This window comes from Platalea leucorodia (genome assembly GCF_965183815.1).
Source record: "Platalea leucorodia genome assembly, chromosome: 8".
NCBI lineage: Eukaryota > Metazoa > Chordata > Aves > Pelecaniformes > Threskiornithidae > Platalea > Platalea leucorodia.
The window spans coordinates 18,212,700-18,230,276 of record NC_138830.1 but is presented as its reverse complement, the minus strand read 5'-3'; positions in this window follow the sequence as shown (position 1 = coordinate 18,230,276).

Below are 17,577 nucleotides of genomic sequence, written 5' to 3'. Positions count from 1 at the left end.
GAAGAGTGCTTCTGCTGCTGACATCCAGTGATTTTATTTCTCATTCCTCCCATCTGTAGAAAACTCACGCAGAGTGATATTAGGCTAATATATTTAAGAAACCCAGACAGACACCTTTATTATACATACATTTAAAGAAACCACACAAAAAACCACAACCCCCACCACTGCCTTATTACAGCTAGGAGAGACCTATTAGTGCTAGTGGCATCAAACTTTTGTCTTGAATTGGTACACATTGAGTCCATCGAAATTACCATTTCACAAATCCTCCAGAGCCATAAAGCAGTACTCTGAAATGGCTGTAGGTTTTCTAGTGCGTAACTAATTTTTGGTATATACAGGTTCCCGTATTGAAAGAGGTTATGTATAGACAGAACCAGAATTTAATGTTATGTTAGAATCATACATCCCCTATGACACTAGGTGTTGCAAGTCTGGGTTTTTCAAAATGTATTGCAATACTGAGATCTGTGAATTCAGGACATCATATGCGCATAACATTACGTTATTTAGTTTTAGAAATGTTATAGTGTTAATAAATCTCAGCAGGATGTGTATCAGTGAGCTATTGTAACTTTAAGTGTTCCATGAATCATTCAAAGAAGCACATCAGTAGTCCGATAATGCACAATTTGGCACAGCATATGACAGAGAAAAATGTGTTAGTTTGAAACTATTCATTTTAATTTTTTAAAATTCTCTATTTCAGGATGTGGACAACTTGTGTTTGCACTATGAAGAGATAGAGCAGAGCAAAGATTATTTCTGTTAGCATTTGCAGTGCATCTTTTAAAAATTAATTTCAGCTTCTTGTAAGGAACCTGTGAATTTCTTGGTTCTTTTCTTCTTCCTGCCACTCTGAAGTTCCTTGCTAAACTTTTAGGAACAAAGTTATTTTAACATTCTGCATCACCTTAACAAAACAAAGCCAGCGATCCTAAAAGATTTACGCATTTGATGAATTGTCTTATTGCAGCCAATGATGCTACTCATGTGAGTAAACTTAAATGTATATGCAAGTGTGCAAGATCAGGGCCCAAGTCAAAAGTATTGACCAAGTCATTGGATGTTTACGATAGAAAATGAGGGGTGAAGTTGTGGGAAGAAAATAACCTTGTGGTTGTGGGATACTTAAGTTCTTGTGGCAAAAGAAAATGATGTAATTTGAAACTGCTGTTTTTTTCTGCTAGCTGTCTCTCTTTTTCCTCCTTTGCCAGCTTTGTGGCGTCTCACTTGCCTGCCTCTTTTTCAGGCAGATAAGATGCATTTAAGTGTTAATCTAATCTAAAAAACTAAATTGTGAACTCTATTGCATTAAATGCCATCTGTGGAAGGTTACTGAGTGCCCTGGCCACTCTGCAGTGATTGTACTAACAGTGCTGTCTTTCCTGTCCTGTTTTACTTAGTACTGCTATTAGAACTACTTGATAATTTTAAGTGAAGAAGACTGAAATGTGAGATTCGTAATGGCTTGAAATCTGTTCTTATAAGAACATCACTTAAAGTACCCTGGGCAACATTGAAGGCAGGCTGCTGGCACTGAGAGGTTATAAAAGGAAAAGCTTTCCATCGTATCTCAAGTCCAAATTTTCTTTGATACCTTCCCTGTTACCCTTACCATAACCCCATCAATTTCCCTGAGCACAAAGAAACAAAATGAGGTTTAGTATTAATGTAATAAAATCATTGTTCACAGAGATGATTGATCAGTGGCAATAAAGCTCTAGCTGTGTACCTTCAGTTGTGTCATGGCAAAGGCTCCTTCAGTCAATAAACACCTTGTCTTGCAGCAAGTAGTTCACTTTTCTATTCCAGTATGAAATAGATTTAGTAGTTGGAACCTGCATGCAATTTCCAGACTATCGAGTAGCATCCGTGTTAGGGAAGGCAACTTTACATGAAGTTAAGAGCCTCTTAGCAAACATAATACTTGAGATAGTTATTTCTTCAACCATAAACAAATGTCAATACAGAAAGCAAAATGGAGTTGAGATCTCTAGTTAGAGCAGATTGTAGCTATAAAGTGATACATGGTTTTATATACTTTTAATATCAGCATTGGTTTTTGGAAATAAAATGCTCATAATACTGTATTTAAAATATTGTTTCTCTTACAGCTTTTAATGATATATATGTAGCATTTTTCTGATCTGAATATCCACATCTATGATTAAGATAAGTAACTATGCTCATGTCGTTTACCTTAGAAAGTATAAATTGCTTCTTTTACGCTATGATAATAATTTGTATCTTTTTATCATTAGATTTTTAATACCAAAAGATTTAAATTCCTTTAATCTATTTATGCAGTAATGAATTGTAAAAAAATATTTTAATTATGTGCAGTGTTTTTTCTCTATAATAGAATTTAAATTAGAAATTAAGATCTTGGCAACTATGGCTTGTAGCACCACAGAAGCACTGAAAATCATACCAGTTCTGGGACTTCGGCTAAAAGCAAAGCATACATTTTTCCCAAGTGACAAACACATCAATTTTGAAATCTATGGATAGCAGAAATTACTGGCTTTTTATAGTATAAGACCTATCACTTGTAATGTTGTTGGTAAAGGTCACCCATGATCATTTTGGCTTAGGGAGTACATTTGAAACATTGCATTATGATAGCCTTAGGGAGCTTCATAGACACATGGAGGAATGCACGGACAGAAACCGAAAACATTCAGTTGAACATATGACTTTTTATAATTAGGCATTGCATTATTACAGCAAGTAACTCTAAATCTAGCATTTCATTTAAAAAAGAGACCAAAAGATTAATGTTTCTTAGGAAATCATTGTTTGGTATTTCTCTGACTTTCATTTATATAACTGTCTGAACCTGAGCAGAGCTAGTATAAAATTCTTACCAGTTAGCCCTCTGCATTTGCAAAAGTGTGAATAAAAACTTAGTGTTCATATGGGAGTGGAAATCTTTTAGGCACCTCTTGCCTGGAAAAGAGGAGGAGCAAGAGCACGGGGGGTGTCACTGTGTCTCTTACAACACGAGTACCTACATCCATGGGAAGATACAGCTGGTGACATCTGTAGGTAGCACCATTCACACCATCCTCTTGAGTTCGTTTCCTTTATATGACGTGGTATATTGTTCTTACATTTATCCCACATCTGTACCCTCTTCTGTCACCTCTAGAAGGGTGGCACAATTCTGAATGAAGCCACTTTAACTTTCGGGGAAACTTAATGTTAATTCTGTAGCTTGGACAGACAAAAGGTGCCATAAAGAATAGCTGTCACCACCATTTCAGTCAAGTGTTACTCCAAGTGGTGAAAGGCTTTGGGGGAAGGAAACATGGGGAAAAAAACATGAGTCTCTTTTGAAAGGGCTTCTGGGTATGTTAGTTCTGTTCCTTTTCCCCTGACCACTTTGGGGCAGCTGCAGTGGTTAATTCCTCCCTTTCCTGTTGACCAAGTGCAAGCACAATCTGTTTTAGTAGTTATTTTATCCTGTTTGTGCTCTTTATCCATGCTTTACAATGTCTGAGCTTTGCTAGTAGGCCAATTTCTTCCAAGTGTTTTGTTTTCTGATTAATGTATACCAACATGGTGCTATTACAATGTCTGGTAGAATAACTTACGAAGAAAGAAAATTTTCATTTTTCTTTTGCACACAAGCATTACTTGAAGCTAAACATAACTAATTAATTTTGACATGTGTTTTATCAGAGTTCTTCTTTACTAAACCTACATGTTGGCCTATATGATTCATTGAAGTTGTTCTGACAGTTATATTTTACAGAGTGGAAAGATACAGCAAGGCTGAATGACACGCTGTATACACGTCCTTATGATGGGAGTTCCTCATGATGAATGTTTTTGAGATTCATGTTTTTATAAAGAATGCCAAAGGGATGACTACGGATATATCAGTTGTCATAACTTGTAGTTCAGTTAACAATCATGGAGTAACTGTTTAAAAAAACAGCTATTGTACAGGAATGTTCAGTTATGTTTGCTTTGCAAGACTTCATGCAAGCATGACATGGGATCTGCTAGACATGTCTCGTGACTTTTGAATCGCTGGGGTAAAAGGTCTACTGCAAGGAAGAGCAGCTGTGTTGTTAAACAATCCTGTCTGCAGGCATTCCTACAGTAATATATACTCTTCTGACTGAACACCTTTTGAACAGCGGTGAAAGCGTTCTTTTAACTACGTTGCTAGCCTGCAGTGTTTAGTTACGTGTCAGTCTATGGAAATACATTGATGGAACTACAAAGAGATAAATTGTTCCGATATTCTGGACTTCTCAGGAGGACATAGAGCAGAGCATATCCCCGTAGTGGTTGCTTCTGAGGGCTTGAACTTGCTTCTGACATCACCAGCATGTAAGTCAGAAGTGGCTTTAGTAATATGAAAGCAGAGAAAAAGATGTCGTGTTGCATGATGCATTGAGTCAGTTCAGTCACACTGTTAGGAACTGCTTCTCTAGATCAAACGACAGTAGAGCTATCTCTTGATAGAAAGGGATGATCAGAGTGGAACTGGTAAGATAATGTCTGCAGCAACACCAAACAGGGAGGCCCCTAAAGCATTCCTGTTTGTCCACTTCCTTGTACGAAGGAATTAAATTCATAGTGAGAAGTATGGATAATTTTTGTCATTATCAGTAATAATAATATCATGATCATAAAGAAGAACCCCTAGTACCAATTACCAGCTTAGCCTGTTCCTCTGTAATAAACTGGAGAGAGGTGCCTGATTTACAAACAAGCCAAAAAGAATTTTGCTTCTATTCCCAAACTGTAATACCAACAGGATATCGTGAACAACAGAAGGAAACTCTCTGTTGAGCTCGTACAGAAGGACAGTTGACAGAATAGTGATCTCAAATATAGTATCTGGCTTGTGAATCTGTTTTATTCTATCCTAATTAGGCAAGAACTATGAAGCTGGTTTGAAAACAGTCATTAGGTGAAGAAGTTTATTCTGATGACTACAGGAAATTTTTCTTTTTGTTCTTTTCAAGGTATCTGTTTCCTTTCTTCCTCCAGACTGACTTCTGTGCTATCCCCTGCTAGGACTTGATATATGAATGCATTTCAACAAACAGATAAGAGACTATTTTTGACCACAAAACCATGATGGAGTTGGTAAAAACAGAGCTACCTTGAAAATTTAATGAGAGATCAGCAATTAACCGGTAGGACTGGTGTCCAAAAAGATGAAAAATATGAAATCAACATATATTGAAAATTAAGCTATAGTTTAAGGAATATTTTCTTAAGCAAAGAGGGGCTGATTTTAACTCACATCAGTTCCTTAGTACAATTACTGTATATGTCTGTAAATAAACTGTATCACTGGTGCAGTCTATTTTAATCAGCATCCACGTAGAAATAAATATTCATCCTAATATTAAGTAAGGTTCAAGGAGACCAATTTAAATATCTTGCTGCCCAGAGTGAAGGCAAAGACTTAATTCTGGATGTTTGATTAAGACAGCTAAGCTATCCTGCCAACACTGTGTACAAGTATGTAAACTTTTGGTTTCCCACCCTAACATACTGCAAGTGACAAATGATAGTGCTGGAATCGGGAACCTAGCATCAAACTGATGAGCTGTCAGAGCACGCATGCATAAAAAAATTAGAGTTTAAGGTATTGCATTAAAAAGGATGAACTCTCTGAGAGGCTGTGAAAAGGTTTGTAATGGTTAGATATTTATGCATCTATCGATACCCAGATCTGGTTTTATTTAATGAATAGTAAAAGCAGCAGTATTCTCAGCACTTTTTTAAGAAATGTGGGCATCTATTTTCTATAGCTGTATTGCACAGCTGCATCTTTTCATCCTATACAGAGGAAGAAATTAGAAAATGTGCTCTGTACTAAATGGTAAGGTACTTTCTATGCTGCTTAAAATAATCTGATAATGATACATTGATACAGCCTAAGAATCAGTAGTTTCTCATGCTTCCATCTTAGTATAAGACACCCCATAATGAGAATTCTTCTCTGTTAAGCAATGGATAAATATTCAAGTACTGGGTTTCCTGAATTCCCCCCAAAGGTGATTTTTCTTATTTCTGCAGTTCTGTGGTGAACACATTTTTGCTTCTACCCCCATCTTTCTATGTCAATACTGAATCAAAATGTTATATTGCTTTTGATGTGACTGAAAATGTGGTGACAGATGCTGGATGACAAGTCCTGTAATTCATGAATTCATAATTCTAATCCAGGATCTACTACCCATGAGAACTAAAACCAAATATGTACTCTTATATTCGGCCCTTCTAAAGACTCCTACATTACACCAGTTCCAGGCAGGGAAAGGAATAAAGAAATGGATAATCTCTTCAGAATTTTCCGTATGCCTTGTACAGAGAATAGTGGATCAAGCGTTTTAAACAAAGGAAGGAAGGAAACTTTGATTTCTTGCCAAGAGATTGAAACCTCCTGGTCTCTTACCAAGCTAGTTTATTTTGCTGCCAACAAACAGTTTCCTTACCTTAAACAGCTCCTTTTCATCTGCTAAACTAAGAGCAGTGAGGGAAATGGGCTCTGCAGAATGGCAATGCTGTAAGAATCTGCTCTAGCTAACATAGGGACTGATTCACACTCAAATTTAAATATGGACAAGAGAACACACACAGTTCCAGGTGTGGGGTGTCCTCAGATGGTTCCTAACCACATTTTACTTCTCTAAGTACATCAAAGTTGCTGTCTTTGCTGATGTTGATCTCCTGCTGCACAAAAATTATTTAACTGCCTTTGCTATTGAATAAAATATGACCCTGATTTTTCAGGTTTCCATATATCCTGGTTTGTTTTGGTTTTGTTTTGGTTTGGTTTGGGTTTTTTTATAAAATGTTGAAATTTACCAAATTTAAGCAACTGAACTACTTTGAAGTGAACCGAATGTGTCAGTTCTGAAACTTGGCATCCTTCAAAACTGGTGCGTTAGTTATGATGCAGTTTACACCAAATCCTTAGTATTTATACTTGTGATTTCAGAGCAGTCTCTAAGCAGATGTGGAGCAGAAGTTCTTAGATACTTTGCATGTCTTTTTTCAGTGAGAAGGAGATGATATTTGGTAAAGTCTGAAGTCAAAGGCTGGCCATGAATACCATATGACAAGGTTTTTAGTTTTATTATGCTAATAAACCCAAGAGCAGACATGTGTGATGAAATTATCTTCTGTGTAGCAATAGAGCATAAATCCTACACTCCCCTTCAGGCTTTTGTTCCAATTCTATTTATGCAAGGCTAATTAATTGAGGGATTAATCAGCTACAGGTATCTGTTTGGTCCTTAGTTTAGAACTAAAATAGAGGGGAAGTTTTTAATTTGAAAATTATAAATTAAAACAATAATGGAAATCATTACTTTTGAGGGGAGGAAGTTGTAATTAGTGAGCTGTATTAGCCAACATCTTCCCGTTTTTTGTCTGGATGGACACAGGGATAATTTGTTATTCTGAGATCCATGGAACAGCCACTGCTCCAGACTATAAACTGTTGTTCTGAAATTACCATGATCTTGACATTATCTGAAAAATAAACTTTTAAAAATCAGTTTAAGACAGGATATACAGGGCTTTAAATCTTCATTTTAATCAGGAATGGCAGCAAATGCATTAATTGTGTTTTGTTCCTGCAATCTTCCGGTAAGGAAAAAAATAGACTCATTCTGTAAAAGCTATTATTTTAAATGAACAATGATTTTTTTTTTTTTTTTTTACAATAGCAAGAGAGGAAATGTTGTTTGAATCTTTTTTCCTTGTAAATACATTCAAATTTATAGTAAACCAAGTGAACAATCCTCTATTAACTTGTTTTTTCCTTTATATAGCTAGCAGACTGCAATTAATGCTTCTACCAGCAGAACTGATGAATAAGAGAATGAAGAAACAATGTTTCAGACTTCGACATGTATCTTTGGGTCACCTAGATGATATGAGAATATTTGGACTGTTTAGAAGAAATCACTTTCTTTTCCAACAATAAGTGAAAAACACTTACGTAGCCTACAACCATAAAGCTAGAACTACGCCATCTAACTGGACCGTGTATACTAAACTAGCTGCAATGAAGTTTTGTGTATTCATCTCTAGAGGGATGGTTTACCTACCGATTTCTCAGTTGCTCAATGTACAATTTAAAGATTATTACGTAGCCCTTGGTATAGTTTTCTGTTTCTAGTGAAAACACAAATGTTTTTGTCAACTTAAGGGGATTTTATTTCACTAAAGAAGCGAAGCAATGGGAGGGAGACACAGAAGGAGACACTTGAACAGCTTGAGAGCACAGTATATGTGCTCAGTAGAACTCAAAAATCTTTTTATTACAAGAGTCTCTGTGGTCACAGATGCTTATCTGTCTAATTCTAAGTGATACCCTGAGGTTTTTTTTTAAGGCTACTCTGCTGCTTCAAGTTCAGACAGCAGTGTTTTTATTTACTTTGTGCTTAATGTCAACGCTTTTTAAAGCAGGAAAAAGTCTTATGAAAGAGAAAGTTAGAAAAAAATATTTTTAACTGTACAGTAGGAAATGTCTTTAGGATTGCGCATACCCTTACGAAAAAACACAGTCCCTCTTTTCTTATTTGAGCAACAGCCATGAGCTCTAGTGAAGGAATACTTCGTATTTCCAGATGCCAAAAGGATTTATTCTGAAGTTGTTTAAAAACAAACCAAGAAGTGTACTGAACCCAGCACTACTTGACTCAAACTGCACACAAACTTAAAGAAGTGAGTAATACGAAAGAAGGAATTTTTTTAATTAATAGGAATCTTAATCAGCTAATTGTCCCTAGAAACTGATTTATTATGTATGATTTGACCCAAAAGAAGTGGGAATCGTATGTCTAGGAAACAGCAGGCTATGTATGTCACAATGGGATTTTATCTTTGTTGGTATTACAGAAACCAAGTTAGAAAATAAGATATTCTAATTGTTTTCAGAGTTTACAATTCTAGCATTAAAACCAGGGAAAGTTTCTGCATGATTAACAATGGAGATCATATTTGACTATTGAAGACATCTGTTGTTGGGAATTTATCTCCTGGGTTTAGATTTTAAATGACCCTTGCTGCATTTTTCCTGCTACTAAACTGCTGTTGAAGAACAACTCAAATAACAGAGGACGTACTAAAATAGAAAAAACTGCAGCTGAAGAATTTCAGGAATTAAATTTACTCGTCAGGAATATATATCATAATACATCTCACGTATCATTTTTAGCTGATTTTTATATTTACATAGTCTCATATATAATTTTCATATAATGTATCATATATATATATCTCTCACTTTTAGCTGACAGAACCCTGAGTCATCAAAGGCTTTAAAGCAGACCTACTCAGTCCTTTTTTAGAGTGAACATGCTGAAAGAAACCAAAAGCTTCCTGTCACTGAAGTGAGATGGTATTAGCACACAAAACAGCAAACGAGAGCAAGAGAGTTCTTTATAGAGGAAGCTTGAAGCTTAGCAATGGAGTCTGATTTAAAAGTTTGGAAATGACCTCCTGCCCAGTGTGCCTTACAGGATGAATCCCTCTACTCAATTTTGCCTTCCATTTGGGCAACTTTCAGCAGCATCCTAATCTGTATGTAATTTTCTCAGCTCCCCATTAGGTTCCTACAGAAACACCCTTATTTCTAGGTCTGGTTCTGAGCCTTTTCCCTGCTGCAAGCAAACCCTTTTGTTCGTTTCAGCGTTCCTGCCTGCTGTTCCCTGCTTGCCGTGCCTCTGCCTGCCCTCCCCACCCTCTGCTCCAGAGCTGCTTCTCCAGAAAGGGCAGTGCTTCTCCAGGCAGCTCCCCTCTCCTCAGAAGGCTGCAACCAGAATAAAGAGGAAAGGTAGTCTACCACTCTGCTCTCTGTACCATTTAGATAATATATTCACATAGAATCTATGCAAAAGCCAGAAGCAAATTAGTAACAGAAATACAATCTTTGTCCCATCATCAACTCTTCAGTGATATTTTTCCACCTGCATCTTAATGACAGGATAAGAAATCTGCCCGAAATGTAATTAAAATGGAAAGACAAGGGTGATAAAAATAGAATACTCACAGCTTTGTAAATAAAGGCAATGCAGGAAATTCAAATTAAGTGATGATTTTTGCACAAACTTTTTCAAAGTTAACAGCTGAGAATTGCAAATGAGGTTTTGTGTCTTTCCACTATAGATACGGCACTAATGGCAAAACCTGAATCCGCACCTAAACCCAGAATTTCTTAGGTCTGTGTTCAAGAACACTGTTTAACAATAATTACTGACAGTTCCTTATGCTGCATAAACAATTACTCCTCCCATCTAAATACAGCGTTTCCAATTTGTGGCTTATTTGTCTCCCAGTTTACTTAAGGGTATGTTTATGTACATCAGCGTATGTAGATAAGATGAACTTGGTTTGTATCTTAGTAATTTGAATTCTTAATGATTAAGTGAAGAGGTCTAATTTAATACAAAAATTTGAAATTAAGCCTCCTTCTAAGAATGTTTTAAAATACAGAATGCATATTTACAAGACATATATTATAGCTGCCCTACCTAGACTTCACTGTGGATATCAACGTAATGACTTGTGATACTAACAAAAAATCTGCTGTCATTGAGATCATCTCAACCACTTGACAATTGCCAAAGGGGAGGGAACAGATATAATTATATTTCATGGTCAAACTTAAGGCAGATGCTTAGTATTTCCTGGTGTAGTATTTATCTGAACAGTTTTGACCAATATATAATGGATTTGAGAAATCTGCTGTATAGCATACATTGTGTTAAGAACATGAATTCATTGCCCGCTGTCCTCCAAAACAATCTGTGCAAATAACCATTTCCTCTTAAGCGACTTCAGTGTTTTAAATGTGATTAACTGTATTTTTCTGCTAGTTACACAGGGCAATGGCAGTCATTCCTCTCCAGTATTGGTTAATAACCTTGTTAATAACCTTTTTCTATGTGCCAAATTTCAGTAGTCTGAATTGACATGAAGTGCAAGGATAGCTTTACAGCAGCCTTAATGGTATAGGTGTGTTCAGTGCAGTGACCAACTATGCTTAGTATGTGTTTAAATGCTAAGAGCAAAGTATGGTCTTCATAGCACATATGAAGTACAGTTCCTTCATCAGCTTCATAAATCATCTTCCACACAGGGATACTGCACTGTGATTTCTGCCAGAAATCACAACCAGATTTGCTCCTTAGGATGACTGTAAGTACTTTGTTTTATTTGTGTTATGGAATTATTTAAAAAAAATCCGTTTCTAGGCCCCCAAATTTGTTAACAAATAGATCTCTTGGATATAATCAATATGTCTTCAGACTGAATGTCAGAATGTGCAATTATGTTTGCACAAATCTACGCAGATGGGCTTTTATTATAAATGATCTTCTCTTTCTTCTGTTAGCAAACAATTTAGCAAATAAATAAAAAATGAAGATTGATGGTATTATAACAACAAAGTGCCCATTACAATTACAGCAGCAGAGAACTGCAATAAAAAGGATGTAGAACATTTCAGTCTATTTTTTAATATTCAGGAGTTTTTTGTAGTTTAAGATTTTATTTTCTCATGGGCTCTGTGATTATAACAGACCACATTTTGACAGGGTTTTCTTTCAGTTTTTCAGTGGACTAAATCCTGCTCCTCCTACACAAATACTTCCATTCTTGGATGGGAAGTATCCCCCTCCTGTAGGGGCAGTATCTCCCTCTGCACAGGGGAACAGCATGGAGAGAAGACACAGCAGTTTTACTTATTATGTGAGCACTTGAGTGTGGATTTTGTTGTTTTTATCTGAAGTATGAATCTGAAAAATACTTTCCATGAGCCATTATGTATTTAAAAATTGTATTTTACCATCATCTGGTAGTAACCACTGTTGCCCTTGAAGTATATAGGCATCAGTTAAATGTACTGGTTTAAGTATATTTTTTTTTCAAAGGATTGCATCTGGCAGTAGGAGGTAGAATGAACATTTTTAGATTGTATTATGATTAGGGAGCAATGGGAAGGGAGGCCTGTTGTATGTGCTTGTTCAAATGTGAGAGAAATTGGAAAACAGAATTCAAAAATAATTTAAAAGCTTTATTGGTGGCACTTTTGGGAAAATCCAGTAGCGTTTACCAGGAATGAAACCTGCAGGAGCCTGCAGAATCAAAAGAAATGGGCATATGGATCCTATGTAGCTCTGCTCCTCTTCTATATTATTCCTATAGATTTGTTTATAAAACTATATTACAGACTACCAAGTGTATCTACTGCTCTTTCAAAACCACAGATAGATAGTTAAAAATCAACAAAAATCAGTTGCAAAGAGGTTGTAATTTTGTTTAAAATGATTTAATAATTTCCCATAAGGGTAGTATGATCTTACAAAAAATGCTGTAAAAAAGTCAGACTAAAAATAGAGTAATGGTGGAATTCCCACACGTTCAGACTAGCAAAAAAATGCTGACTGTCATTTTCCATTTTCAAAAGTTCTCTTTTTTTCTAACTTCCTTTTTCAAAATCATTTAAATAAACAGATTGACTGCGTAACATAAAAAGTTTACATTATCTCAATTTGTAAGCCTTGTGACTTTGTGTGGGCATCCCACAATTGTACTTACTATAGCGATACTCCCTACAAATGAATCTATCAAGAACAGATGGATGTTGGACTTCACTGAACAAATGCTGAGCATCTTCAATACCATTCGTGGTTAATGAGAGAGGAAGGTGGTTAGCCTTTTAACAAATCTAGCTCTCGTGGTGTCGCGGTTTAACCCCAGCCAGCAACTAAGCACCACACAGCCGCTCGCTCACTCCCCACCAGTGGGACGGGGGAGAGAATCAGAAGGGTAAAAGGGAGAAAACTCGTGGGTTGAGATAAGAACAGTTTAATAATTGAAGTAAAATAAATTAGAACAGTTAAATAGGCAAAGCAAAAACCGTGCACGCAAACAAAACAAAACAAGGAATTCATTCACTCCTTCCCATGGGCAGGCAGGTGTTCAGCCATCTCCAGGAAAGCAGGGCTCATCACGCATAACGGTGACTTGGGAAGACAAACGCCATCACGCCCAATGTCCCCCCTTCCTCCTTCTTCCCCCAGCTTATATACTGAGCATGATGTCATATGGTATGGAATAGCCCTTGGGCCAGTCTGGGACAGCACCCCCCCGGCTGTGCCCCCTCCCAGCTTCTTGTGCCCCCGGCAGAGCAGGGGAAGCTGAAAAGTCCTTGACCAGTGTGAGTGCCACTTAGCACCTATTTAGAGACAGCTTAGCACTGCTTAGCAAGAACCAAAGCATCAGTGTATCATCGACATTGTTCTCATCCTAAACCCAAAACACAGCCCCATACCGGCTACCAAGACAAAAGTTAACTCTGTCCCAGCTGAAACCAGGACACGTGGAGTGGCAGAAATATTGACAAAGAGTTAGTAAATATCCCTCAGATGAATATATTAGTCAAGAGCTGTTCCTGTATACCAGCTGGTTAAATGTTTTTATGACTTCAGTTTGATGCCACCATCACTAAGGTGTATGTATGTAACACACACTATTTGGATTAGGAAGTAAAATGAAACATACCCAAAACAAGTAGGTTACAATATATTTTTTCAACAGTTAAAGAACTACATGGCCATGGTTTATATAATACAGTGAACTTTCTGCTAAACAGGACATAAAAGCTAGCTTGCTGTAATTTTTTTTAGCTAATGTATGCTCAGAAGGACTAATAATAGGCCTTATGAGTCACAAGCATTCATTAAGTAAGCCACCAGAGTTTTAAAAACGTAACAGTTGAGATCTAGTCTGTTTGAAGTGAACAAGTAAATTAATGTTTTAAAAAATAGTGATTCTTTTAAAAACACTATGATAATATGCTTCTAAATATTTAAGATCCCTTATTCTATGCAAAACCAGCATGTTAATTACTGGATTAGCAAAGATGTCTTTCAAGACCAAAGTTGAACCCATCTTCTAGGTTTTGAAATGCATTTGGAATGCTTGACTCCCTCACGATGGTCCCAAGGGAAAATGTGTTAGTCTCACCCGTGTTTGTTTACTCAAGAAGGCACAGTTTAGGCATAGCATTTGGTTTTCAGTGAAGATCCGCTTTTTACTTTAGTTATCCAGCTGGCTTGATAGGGGTACAATTAAATCAAACGATTTGTTCAAGATCACTAAGGGAATCAGTGACTTGACTGGGAGAAGAAAGTTGGACTGGGAAACCTGAAAATACTAGTTCCCATCGCAGAACAATTTCTCAGTAGCATTTAAGTAAATTAGAGGGGCACCCTATTGTATTTCACAGTCATCTGCACAAACTACCAGCACTGTATAGACTAAATTTACATCAGTAGGGAAATGTAGATGCAGAATGAAAACTGAATGAAAAAAACATTAACACTTTCATGTGACAGATATCTAAACAGGCATACCAGATAAAGAACAGGAGAATTTAAGTGAAAATTTGTCTTCCAAAGCTTTTTGGTTTTGTAGGTATCACACTTAGGGGAAAAGTTTGGCTGTATAATGAGTCTTTCTTGCTCGTCTTTAGTCATTTATTAACCAACCTATATGAACTGTAATTCTAGGATTTTTCTAATTTACAGGTATTCAAAGTTCCTTTGTAGTTTGTTTTTTTTTTTTCTTTGCTTAATTATCTTTTCCTTTTTCAATTTTATTAGCAACCTAGAGACATATCAGTACTATCATGAGGCCATCATCTTGGTATGATACCACTGCTTTTATCAATAAGATTAGATTACTGCTAAAGACTTTTGCCTGTTGCATGCATTGATTACTGATAAGAGTGATAAGTTGTCATTTTCTATGATAACAGAAGGCAATGACATATGCACATTGGCTCATAATTGGCGCCACAAAATTTGGTGGTAAAGGAATAGAGAAATTCAGCATTTTCTAATGTAGTTTCAGGGGCAGGACATGGTGCTCCAGCAAGGACAGACTCCTGCAATTGCTTTCTACCCTCTCCTTCCTTCCAAACCCTACCTCACTTCTCCAGGCCTTTTATTCCCTCCAACATCAATTTTTCAACCATTTTCTGTCTTCACAGACTCTTCGTTTCAGCCTCAGTCTCCTGGCTTAGCCAGTGCTGGCTTTCTCCTTGGCTTGCTGCCCGAGTCCCCTGCTGAACTCAGGATGTGGTTCTGCCGATCTAATTGTGGGCTGCTACTGAAAGGGGTAATCCCATTCCTCCTACTGTCTGCCCTGGTCTCCCTTGTGAGCCGACTCAGGGAACTAAACTTGTATGATTCGTTTTCTTTCAGTTCAGCTCTCTGAATCAGGTCATCATGGGGTAAAATGAACACCAATGCTAAAAATCACAACCAGGGTTGGAAGGGACAGTGGAATAGGGAGAGGAGGGACCATCTCTTTCAGCAGCACTTCACAATTAATGTGAGTTTCATCATTAAACTTCATTTTTGGCCCCAAACTCCTCACCCTGCCTTTCCTGTTCATCTTCCCTCTTTAACCCCTCTTCCTAATGGCTTCCCATTTGCCCCTGCCCTTTCTGCTCCCATCCCAGAGTTACCCATCAGCTAATGCCAGATGTCTTGCCCAGCTGCTTTTGCTGCCTCAGTCCTTGTACTTCACCGGTCTCTCGCAGACAGACCTTGTCAGTAACAGTGCTCGTGGTCCCTCACTCAATTGCTGTTTATAAAGTGTTACCTCAAAATGGGAGAAAAATGCTTCAGCAATTAAGACAGACACCTTGTTTTTATAAACTCTTCTCAAACCACGTCTTCTACTTGTCCATGAAAAAATTCTGAAACTTAACTCTGACTTCATAAACCCCCTAATAGTTACAAAGTAAAATTCCTACAAATTGAGCTTTCCTCTCTTTGTATTAAAAATAAGCAGTTCACTTATGAGAACTATAGCTTTCAACAATAGTTAGAGGCTCTTTTTCCTACTGTAAACAAATGCTGAGTATCCGGGCAAAACTCTCCTCTGCGTAATGCAAGTCAACTCCCATTGACTTAACAGGAGTTGTCGTGCTATATATGAGAGCAGAATCTTGTCTCTGTGAATAAAGGAGTTTTTTCAAGAGTGAGGGGGCTCTGCACAATGAATGCATTTTTACCAGCCCTTTCTGATTCATTGGCAAACTACCAAACACAAGAACTGTTTCTGTAGTCTTTCTGCTCTCACAATGGCAGACATTTTCTTTTTCATTTTTAGTGGGAAGTCTTTTGTATTTTTTTTTTTCTCATGAAAATGTGTGTCTTATGTTTCTTGGTATTTTGTACAATGAAGTAGAAAGTATTTCTCAGTCATAATATTTTTGAAGTTGGTCCTTCCTGAGTTTATCATGTGTCTTCTAATTCCAGTTTAAAACTTAGCTGAGGATAAAGAGGCAGATTGGGGTCTAACTTATGCATACATCTCTTGCAATTCTAAAGCTGCTTTGAAACTAGACTGGGCAGACCCCTGTGGAAGTTATAGCAGCCCCAGGGAGCTATGCAAGCTGTGCCAAAATTGTGTCTTGCTGTGGTCCACCCTAGACCCAAACTAGAAAAGAAGGGGGTGGCTTTCCAGTCTTCAGGAATCCTCCAATGGGCCAAAGTGAAATTCCCTTTAGCAACACATAAGAAATTTAGCTTGTGCTAAAGAGCTGCCCTCTGTAGAGGTTCCGTACTGTAAACTACAGAAATCTTCCTTCCTATCATATTTTATTTTTTTCCCCCAGAGTTTTGTGTGACAATTTTTAAAAAGAACTTAGCAGGTATCTTTATATAATTAATATTTTAAAAGTTTGTTATTTTTTGTGTTGTATGGTTTACACTTTTACCATCATCATACCTTATTTTCTTGATAGTGAGTCGAGGCGGTTTTCTTCCTGTTGTGCTTTGGAAAACATGTATTACCAATTACACCATTACGAAGATCAGCCATGCAGATAAAACTGCTTTTCCAGAGAAATAAGAAATTGTAAACTGAGGACCATTCCTAGTGCTGAATGGTCTGTGAGGCGATGAGCCCAAACGTGACAATCGTCAGACATCCATATTCAGAACCACCAGTGTCACTCATTCATTTCTCTCTGTGGAACCAACTCAAGTATTTCAGTAACCATCTGACCAAACATGGGCAAAACCCCTGTGGACAGCAAAGACAATTGGTCTTGCCTTCTGGACAGTGTCTGCAAGTAGAGAATACTGCTTCTGACCTAGAACGTCACATTGCAATGCTATTTGACGGTAAGCAAAGTCTTGCTGCCTATCCACACACAACTGGATTTCTTCCAAAGCTGAATTAAAACCTGTCTTTAAAAAGTATATCTAATCTCATGTTTAAAACCCAAACAAAGGTGTACCCGCTATCTCTCCTGATATAAACTCTTTAAATATTTAATTGCCCTCACAGTCAGGAAATGTCAACATTAGGTTTGCCTAGCCAGAGTTTCCAGCAAATGGGTACCATTGCCTTTCTCAGCGAGGTTGAAAAGGTCATACAATCATGATCTCTTTTCTATATTTAAGTTCCTATTCAAAGTAATCCAGTCTCTTGTCAGGTTTTTTCTTTCAGAAGCTGAATAAGCTGAAATGTGGAAGCTTCCTATTGTAAATTGACTTG